This window comes from Mastomys coucha, unplaced genomic scaffold (assembly GCF_008632895.1).
Source record: "Mastomys coucha isolate ucsf_1 unplaced genomic scaffold, UCSF_Mcou_1 pScaffold23, whole genome shotgun sequence".
NCBI classification, from domain to species: Eukaryota; Metazoa; Chordata; class Mammalia; order Rodentia; family Muridae; genus Mastomys; species Mastomys coucha.
In genome coordinates this window covers 82,689,839-82,700,194 of record NW_022196906.1, presented here as the reverse complement: position 1 = coordinate 82,700,194, position 10,356 = coordinate 82,689,839, and positions in this window count along the sequence as shown.

The window sequence follows — 10,356 nt, the reverse complement described above, 5'->3', positions numbered from 1 at the left end:
ACTGGGCGCACCTTTTGCAAGGCTTTGAGTGACTGTGTGGTTTAGAGCAGCATCAATCCTGTGGACAAGCTTTGTTTCTTCAGACTTTCCAGGGGCTGATGTAGGCAGACAGCTGTCATTTCCTGAGGATGTGATTCATTCCTATCCAGCTAAGGTTGTGTTCCCCACAGAAGAGAGAATCTGAGAGACCAAAGTCACATCTCTGTGCCTTGTTCCAAGGCCGGCCATGGGAGTCTAATGATGCACCAAGGAGACTCGCTGTAGGGATGGAAATCCAGTCCCCAGCTGACTCCCTTCTTGTTGAAGCCAATCTACTCTTTTTATTTTACCTATAATCTATCTATCTATCTATCTATCTATCTATCTATCTATCTATCTATCTCTTCTTCAGCTCTTGGCACCTTTCTTGAATGATATTTCTTTTGTCTAGAAAGCATGCCAACTTTGTAAGGAGCTTCCGTGCCACAGAGTTTCTTAATTCCTCAGCTCAGGACATTTGCTAGTAGCGTGTGCCGTGTGCTGGCCTGCCCATTTCTATGCTTTCTGTGAGACTGTTTGATTCTACCCCAACCTGGACTCCAGCTTTACCTGTCAACTCATACAACTGCATTCTGTTCTTTCATATATTCATTTCCTTCTTTACATCTTCCACTAGTATGTTGAGCACCAGCTATGTGTCAAATATTTACTCAGTTATTCTACGATGTAGAGATATTCTATTCACTATAATTCTGGACAGGAGTGAGAATGATAGGGGCTGGCCCCTAATGGAGAAGCAGGTACTGGCCAACAGGCTGAAGTGACCCTCCTGATGTGTGTGCGGAGTGGCTGCTTGAACTGGAAGCTTCTGAAGACTGGAGCCTGAATTTGGGGCTCAATCTTTAAGGAAGATTGGACATGTATGGGACATGTTGTGCTGTGAAAATGTTCCTGAGGCAGGGGAGCACTGGAGATAGTTTAGAACCCGGGGCTCCTCTTGGTTAGGGTTATATGCACACCTATTTCCTAATAATAGACTTGGTAGCTTGAGACTTTTATCTGCACACACACCCCACTCTGAATAATACACCTAGCAATCTAGCATCTAGACCCCACTTGTATCTAGATGAATACACATCCATCTCTGAATAAAGGAATAGATTTCTCCTCCCCTTAAACTCAGAGTTCACTCAATCACACTCTCCTTATGTCTGAGTAGAAGACCAGAAAGGCATATCTGGCCTGAACTGGTTTTAGACCACCCAAAAACTTTGTGAAACAAAGCAAAACTGTGTCCTCAAGAGACAGTTAGGGAGAAGCCTATTCACCACTCTATGTCTAAGTCTAACTGTGTGAATACATGATTAAAATCAGATGCATTGTGGGAAGAGACACATGTACTAGAGAAATGAATACATACCCTAATCTATCAGGCAGAACAGGGAACTTCCCAATGTAGGCCCATCAGTAACCAGCCCTTTATTCTTTTAGATTCCATTAACAAGAGAGCCCAGGAAGTAAACTGGGGTCATTGAGCGTCTTCAGCTGTGTGGGTCTGCTCTCCTGCTCTCTTGAATAGTCTGACCTATTCTACAGCTTCATTTTGAATCAAGTTTCTTTGCTACTTTGCAAGCTGGGTGGATTTTTATTTCATTATTGGATTAGAGGCCAAGAACCCAGAAACACCCAGCCCAGATTCTGACCAATGAGTATTCCCACTCACAGGGCTCTTACTCAATGCCTAACCTACAACCATTATCACAATGTGTCCATGTGCCTGGACTTCTTCTGAAAACTGAGAGGGGAGGGTTTTAGATCTATGTTGGCCTAGACAGAACCCGTGAAGAAACAGGCCCAGAGAGGAAGATTCCTTAAAGATGGAAGATTCCATAGCTCTCACTGGGAAGCTATAGTATTCATGCAAGGCGGTGTCACTGGAAAGTTTGATCAAGGGTCCCCTACTTCTCTGTGTCTTCTTAGGGCAGAAGAATTGAGAACTTTTTACCCTCTGGGTAGCAACAGGCCAGAGGATCATTGATTACACAATAACAAAACAAAAGAAAGCAAACAAAGGGCTTTAGTGGCAGAGCAAGGCCTTGCCTTGGGGACACTGTGAGCCTGGACTTCAGCCTCCATCTGTCCCCTGTATTAGTAATGGTGACTCTGACTTCAGTATGCATGTTTACTTCTCTGGTCCGTTTCTTATCTACTGTTGGATATGCCGTAATAAAGGAGATGGCTCCAGTGTGTCTTGGGCAGCAGCCAGCACCCTGCAAAGCTGGCCATGTTGGGAAGTAAGGTTTTAGAGAACAATCTCCATGACCATTGCAGCCTGGCAGCAAATAATAAACATCTAACTCATGAACTAGTTAGTGGGTGCCTGAAGTGTGTTTATAAGGGAAAGGGTATAGATGGCTCCAGGTGGAACTCACAAGGCATCCCCTACACACCAGAGATGTCTTATAGGAAGACAACCAAGGAAGGAAGCTTGGTAATAGTGTAATAAGAAATAAAGGTAAGCATTTAGCATGTACCCATCACTGTCAGCTTTACAAACAAAACTCTCACAGTTGGTGAGAAGGGGAAGCCCAGAGGTGTACTCGTGGGAAAAGGCTGTGAGCCTTTGGCCATCCCGTCAGGCCCTGCTCAGTCTGGAAGTTCTCACAGGCTGGAATGATTGAGGGGTTCCTTTTGGCTTTCTGAGAATTCAGGAAAGTCCCTAGATAGGCAGCTGAGCTCTTAATATGCTGAAGGCTAGTGAGAACACTTCTTTTCTCCCAAGAAAGAAAAATTCTTCTGATGGACAAATTGCAGGTTTAACACTGAGTCTGTTCAATGCAGTTCTTTCCTTTTAGTGACCATAACTTTTATGAGAGGAGGATGGTGCTAGCAATCCAAGTCAAGGCCTGCCGCATTCTAAGCTCCTGTTCTACCACTGAACAACCACACCCCCCCCCGCCCATGCCTGCCCCCCTCCACCTGCCAGTTTTCAAGTTCTTCCAGTGACATTTCCCGAAGACTCTTTAAAAATCTAACTTGGATAGTGTTGGGGCCTTTGTCAATCTCTCTCTCTCTCTCTCTCTCTCTCTCTCTCTCTCTCTGTGTGTGTTGTAGGGGAGACACACACACATTTTTCTTTTTGTGTGTTTTTATTTTCTTCTCAATGATCTGGATCCTCCTCCCTCGCACGTCTCTTTCTTACCGATGGAGCCAAGAAAAGACACAGCTCTCAGCATTTTGCCTGAGACTGCTTTGATGCTATGAGCAGTCTGTCCTTTATAGGTGGCTGTAAAACTTGAGTACTGAGAATATTTGGAATTATGTAGGTCATTTTATATTTGTGAATTATAGTGGTAGTAGATCATACCTTACCACAGACAAAGCATCTTCTAGCTTGGCATCATAATCAAGGCAGAGGAAGGAAGCATAGAAGAAAAGAGAGAGATGGCGACAGGGAGGGGGGGAGTTTCAGGCAGAAATGATTTTACAGGCTTAATATTGAGCAAGCTTTTGACATTTTAATTTTGCTTTGGAACATTCTCTCCCGAAAAGCGTCAATTTGGGTTGAGACATCTGCTTTGAGGCTACTCATGATTTCCCCAGGATTGATCATGCTCACTAGAGGATCCCTTCCCTGCTAAGTTTGTCAAATTTTAATGAATCCTTAGAGGCTCCAAGTGAGATCTGAGAATCTTTGTTCTAATTAGAGATGTTAAAGATATTCTAGAGCAACTGGACAGGAATGAATAGAGGCTCATAGGCAACTCTGGGTTTTACCAGTGCCCTCAAACTTCCTTGTTGATTATAGGCTGATCTTATTATTTTGTGGGAAAATATAAGGTGTGAAGCTTGATATTCCCTTCCAGAAAATGAAGTAGCTGCTGGCATTCAGCTTCTGTCCTTTGACCACTCCTGGTGCTTGGGTAAAGCAGGAGGGATTGCGAAGAACTTTGTTCTGCCTGGGGTCCCAGAGAGACATCTCTCTGGCAACATGACTTTGTGGCCCACAGAGGAGGTGAATTCTCACTTCTTTGTCTCTCTTGACTGGGCTTTTGAAAAACTTGGAACGTTCCAAGTTGTTTATTCAGGCAGAACACTGATTTAATCTTTGACTTTGGTTAAGTCATTGTATGACTTCTAAAGAATATGTGAGAATGCCTGGGAAGGGCTATGGGCAGCCATTATGGCTTATAGTCCCTTCTGCCTTTTACTGTAACACACACAGACATCCAGTGTCTCAAACAATGAAACCATAAACAACCATGATCTGTATTCAAGAACATTTGGTGTTGCAATGTAGGCAGTATTTTTGTAACACTGTATTTTTCCACCTACTCAACTTTGTTCCTCCCCGGATAATGTCACTATGTAGCCGTAGCTAGCCTCAAACCTGGTTTTCTTGCTTCAGTCTCAAGGATGTGAGGATAATAGGCACATGCCACCATGCCTCTCTGTTGTGCTAGCAATCCTCCTTTTTAAAAAACCACTCTAGCAGATGGGATGGATACCCTAACTTTGAGATCACCTGTACCAGGAGTCTCTAGTATAGACTGGTCATTTCTTACCCTATGTGTTCTTAGCTTTCTGTTTCTTTCCCTGCAACCTAAGGGACAAACTTAGCCATGAGCAGGGCTATGAGAAGTCTGGATTTCCATGAGCAGCTGTTATAGACTGCCATCCTCAAAGCTAAGCACCATCTCTCTTTAGCAGGCCAGCTATGAGGCCTTGAAAACCTCCATAAGGAGCCAGCCTGTGGACCGCTGGCATTTTCTCAGAGATGCCGGATCCTCATCTGAGTTCTCAGTCATTGTCCTAGCCATTTCTATGCAATTTTACTCTAACTGCACTGAGACTGAGGTGTGAGTGACATCTCCTAGAGGGGCTGGAGTCTATGGGCTGAGGAAGGTTTGGAGGAGGGAGCTTCACCTATATATCTCCTCGAGGAAACTATCATCCACGTTGGGCACAGACCTAGAGTAGCTGCTTTAGTGTCATTCATGCTCCTACCCAAAATGTCACACCCATACTCTGTGTCTGCACCCAATAAATGAATTGGTTACTCATTGGGTGAATAATGGTGGAATTGTACTTTCATTTTTGTTTGTTTGTTTTGAGGCTTTATGAATCAGGGATATATGTTGTTTACATCTCTTTGGGGGAGAAATTCTCACATTAACCCTCACTCCACATAGGAGGAGTCGGTCAGTATTCCAAGTTTCTCCATTGCTCACTGGAACAGCTGTAAAGGGTGATCTGGAGGCTCCTTCTGGATCTGAGCTCTGCAGAACAGACTGGAAACCAGAGCCCACACGTATTCCCAATCACAATTTCCCATCCTCACTTGCATTTCCTGGAACCTTCCACACAAACTCCTGCAACCTAAGTTGTCTCAGGGTTTGCCTTTAGATAAACCTGGGGGCAACTAAGTCTATTGTATGACTTAAACAGAGAAACTCAAGTATCTAGAAGCAGAAACAGAGGGAGCTAAGCAGAAATGGACCACCAGCAGAGTGTTCCTATGTGTGACTGGACAAAAACTGACAGCCATATGAGATGAGAGGAAAATGGAGGAAGAGGGAATAAAATGAGGGTGGACTGGAATTTAAACACGTTCCTGCAAGTTTTGTAAGATCCCATGGAATTTGTAATCTGGGGATGGCAAAGAGATCCTTGGTTAGAGAAGTAGGGTTAGGAAGGAAAGAAGGCGAAGTAAGGTTCGTTTACAGATGACACCAGGCGAGCAGTGCTAATGCGGACATAACATTTGGGAATGAAGACTTCCACTCACAATTGCATTATAAACTATACAGATGCTATTATTATTCCAAATAAGCACTCGAGGAAGTTTTCACCATCTAAAGTTGCAGAGCAGAAATTTGAGACCTAGAGAATTTAGTTGGTTGGCTTGAAGTGGAACAGGTTGAGAACAACAAGTTTAGTATTCACAAGTATGTAGGGCTGTTCCTGGCAAAGGCTGGCAAACACAGCAGGTCCAAATCTCAAAGAGGGGAGCATGAAGCGTGCTCCATGGGGCGGGGCTGTTGAAGGGTGCTCCATGGGGCGGGGCTGTTGCACCCCACATGAAGCTTCTTCTCTATCTGCTGCACCCCTCACCTCCTGCCATGTGCTGGGTGATTGTTGGACCAAATCTGCCTGGGAGACAATTCAACTCAGGATTCTACCTCAGATGAAGAATCTAGACTGAGAATTGAGGTCACCAGTTTGGGAATGCTGTGCTCTTTTTGAGATGGGAGAACGGTTCATTTGGATCTCAGTAGATACATAGTGAAGTAGAACTTTGATTCAGTTTAGCTTAATTTATTTTATTTTATTATTTATTTATTTTTTAAATTTATTTTTAATTATTTATTTTATGTACATGAGTACACTGTAGCTGTCTTCAGACACACCAGAAGAGGACTTTGGACTCCTTTATAGAAGGTTGTGAGCCACCATGTGGTTGCTAGGAACTGAACTCAGGACCTCTGGAAGAGCAGTCAGTGCTCTTAGCCACTGAGCCATCTCTCCAGCCCCTTGCCTTTTCATCCGTGGGTACAGTAGATTTTGTTGGACTGATTTATTCAGTGAATGTTGGCCCTAGGGTCTCATGTTAACTCCTTTGACAGAAAAGACTGATGACTGACACCTTTGCAGAACAATTAGAACAGCCACCCTGGGGGAAGGGGCACAGTAGGTGCTGTTTGGAGTAACACAAATATTTAATAGGTATTAAATAAGCATGAACAGCTTAAGCTTTCCTTTGTTAATTTAGAAGGTGTTAAGAAAAAAAAATAAATCAAGAAGGCAGGCAATAAGATTAAAGGGTGTGTGTGAGGGGGGAGGGGGAGCCAGAGGTTTCCTCTCTACCAGCAGTTTGAATTTTTATGCTTCTTTGGGTTTTCAAATCGTTTTCATTTTTATAATGAGTGTAGTACTGATAATTATTTGACTAGGGACTTTGCAATTCAAAGGATTTTACCTAATTAAGAATGAAAGAAACAACTTGAGAGAGTTAAGTGTATTTGCTCTCCCTGGCTTTCCAGTCCCTCTGGGCTAAACTGAGAGATAGCGGGGTGGGGGTGGGGTGGGGAGGGAGCAGAGTAGGGAAAGGCATGAGGCTTGCTCTGAGTGATGGGAACACAGAGAATGAAAACTAAGGACCAGCACTTGCTGAATTTCTCTGTGGCCTAGAAACTCCTGGAAGGCTTGTGTGTGGGGGGAGGCTGAGGCTAGGGTATGTTAATTAGCTCAAGTGATTCTGGGATGAAACTAGCCAATCAGGCTCAGAGCATACCCTCAAAACCTCTATATTTGCTTGCTTCAATAATAATGATAATGATAATAATAATAATAATAATAGTAATGATAATAAGTTAAAAAGTATTCAAAATACTCTGTGTGGAAAGTATATTTCCAGTTTGTCAGGCATGGTGTTTTGGGGCTATCAATCACAGTATTTAGCATGTTCAGGTGGGAGGATCACAAATTGGAAGCCAGCTTGGGTTACATAGTGAACTTAAGTGAATCCTGTTTTTTAACAAAAAATCCATTTTATAGACAAGAATGTTGAGTTTCAGAAAAAAAAATTAGCTTATGATAGACACCATGGATGGTGGTGCACTCAGACAGGCCTAATTTGAAAATCTGTGTTTAACGTCCCGACAGATCAAAGTCAAAACTATTGGTAGGTTGCTTTTCCAGAAGGAGGTTTTGTGAGTTAGCTACTCAGCTGCGAACAGCCTCGGAGGATGGGCATAGAGGATGGACCTTCCTCTCTGAATTGCCTTAAGGCCCACTCCCTGTGGTCCTGGTAACACATGAAGTTTGAATGAAGAACATTGATAGGTAAAGGAAGGGGAAAGAATTGTCCTTCACTGAGATTCAAAATGTCACAGGAAACACTGTGTGGAAGAGGAGGGCGGAAGTGGGAAGGCTCTATTAGACCCAGGTTCCCGCCTAGTAAAACATGGCTAGTTTTACTTCCTTTACCTTTTGCTTTACTTGTTCTTAATCTATTGTGTTACATGATTTTGGTCAAAAGAATGAGCTTTGAACTGTATCTCTGACTCTGGGTGGGGACATAACTTCTTGAACTGTCTGGAGGTGCCTGGGATTTATTAGGAGGCTGTCAATCACCGGGATGGAGAGCAGCCCTTAGAACTCTCTGCTCCAGAGACCCATAGGGAGGCCAAAGGGACCATGTCTACTCTCACTCCTGCTCAGTGTCCTCCCTGGCCACCATCCACTCTCACCGCTAAGAGTATTTTCGTCTACAATGGCCCCTATGCTTGCCGGCTTCCCTCACCCTTGAAAGTGTTTCATGCTACTCTGCAGTAAAGTCTACCAGTTTTCTACCTGACTGTGTGTCTTGTCTAGTTCATCTGATGGTGATCTCTAGGAGGCCAGTGTGAGATCTTGGTAATAGTTTCACTTTTATATCTCAAGAGTTGGCTTTAGATCTTAAGAGTAGTCTTAGCCTCAGAAGACCTGACTTAGCCAGCTTTCAGTTACTATAATAAGAGACTTGAGCTAATCATTTGTAAAGAAGAAAGTTTCTTTCGGCTTAGAGCTTTGTACCTGTCACCCCATGGTTAGTCGGCCTCACTGTTTTTAGGCCTGTGGGGAGGCGTACTCTTCTGATAGGAGCTAAAAAGGGAAGCTGGTCATCTCATTTTAGCAAAGATGGGGAAAGGGGGGAACGAGGCCCTAGTATTCCCTTCAAGGACATGCTTCCGATGACCCAATTTGCTCCAACTAGGCACTTCCTCTTAACGTGTTTTCATCACATCCCGTGATGGCTAAAGAAACTCCATTTCATGTTAGGCTTCCATCTTGGTTCCCCCGTTCCCCCTAGTCATTTGTCTCTGACTCCAGTTCCTGGAAGATAGGTTCCCAGTAAGTCTGACTCAGTGACTCCTTTCCTTAAAATCTATCACTGTGACTATCTACTTGTTATGATATGACTAATTGACATCTGTAAGCTGCTTATGCAGACATTCAAGGAATACTTTGAGGTCACCTTGACTACCTAATCTTGGTGGAGCAGCAGAGATCTTGGTTTGCTCGTGTAGATAGATATTCAAGGTCATCTTAAGGTTTTTGTCTCTGGGGAGAGACAACTGGGGAAAAAAATTCTAAAATTTAAAGGGATTTTTAAATATCAAAAAAAAAAAAAATCTTTCCCTTACTGCCCATTGGTAGTAATCTCAAGTTTGCCTCAGAGATTGTTTTCCCCATAGCAGTTTCAACAAATTTAACTACTAATTACAATCTTGATTGAGGCTATGGTATTGTACTAGGAGTCATGAGCTCTGTTAATAATCCCAGTAGCACCAGGTGAAAAGCACTCTGCTAACATGTGAACCTTTTAGCCAGTGGGGGAAAGTGTAGCACCTGCCTATTAGAACGAGTGCAGTCCTATTGTGCTCACATTCCAATAAGCAAGCCGTTCCTAGGTCACTGATGAGGTCAGTGCAGATGATGGAGGCCTGGCTTGTGAAGTTTCAGAGGAAAGCGAAGACCCTACTGGGCCTTTTTGTGTGCCGATTTTATTGTGTCTGGTCACCTGGAGCCAGAATCACTAAAGTAAAACCTTTGCTTTGCTGGATGCTGGTCACCAGCTGGAGAGGAAGAGTAAGCTGTGATTAAGAAGAGACCAGGGCCATTGAGGTGAAGTGTTTCCTCGGGACCAGTACACAGAAGCTGCGTTCCAGAAGTGCCCAAGGTTGTAGCTCATGTTGGCAGCCAAACCTGGTAGAGTCAGAGTCACCCGGGTGGTATTGGTTTTGAAGGCATGAAGGAGTCATGGAGAACAACTGAAGCGTGGCACTGTGAGAGGCCAGGAAAAGCCACTGGTGAAGGTGCCGCCTAGATGCAACAAGGGACTCCAGCCTTTTAGGAAATTGCAGTACTATGGCAAGGCCACCAAGAACATCAATAGCAGTGGAGTGGGGGGCTAGCTGGAGCCTAGAAGAAAAGCTGTGTGTGCTGCAGAGGGCAGAGCCCACCTAGACTAGACTACTTTAGGACGCCAGTGGAATCACTCCATTTCAGCGGAAGCAAAATGAACAGTTACGGTCAAAATAAGAGAGAACGTTCCTGTATAACCTGAGATGTTTTTAACATGAAATATAATCTCTTGATTGAAAAATAAAAACACCTAGGAAAGTTAGGAGTCTTAAAAGCAGAGTTATTGATCTGAGTTATCTTGAGAGCAACATGAACATTGATGATACACCATTTGCTGTGTTTTAGGTCTAAGGGCATAGAAAGTAGAAGAAACATCAGTGCCTAGTGCTTTGAGTGACAGGCAAAAGTGGTGGCTTGTACTATGGCCTGCTTAATGTTGTGGCAGGCCAGTTCCTTGTTTTTTTTTTT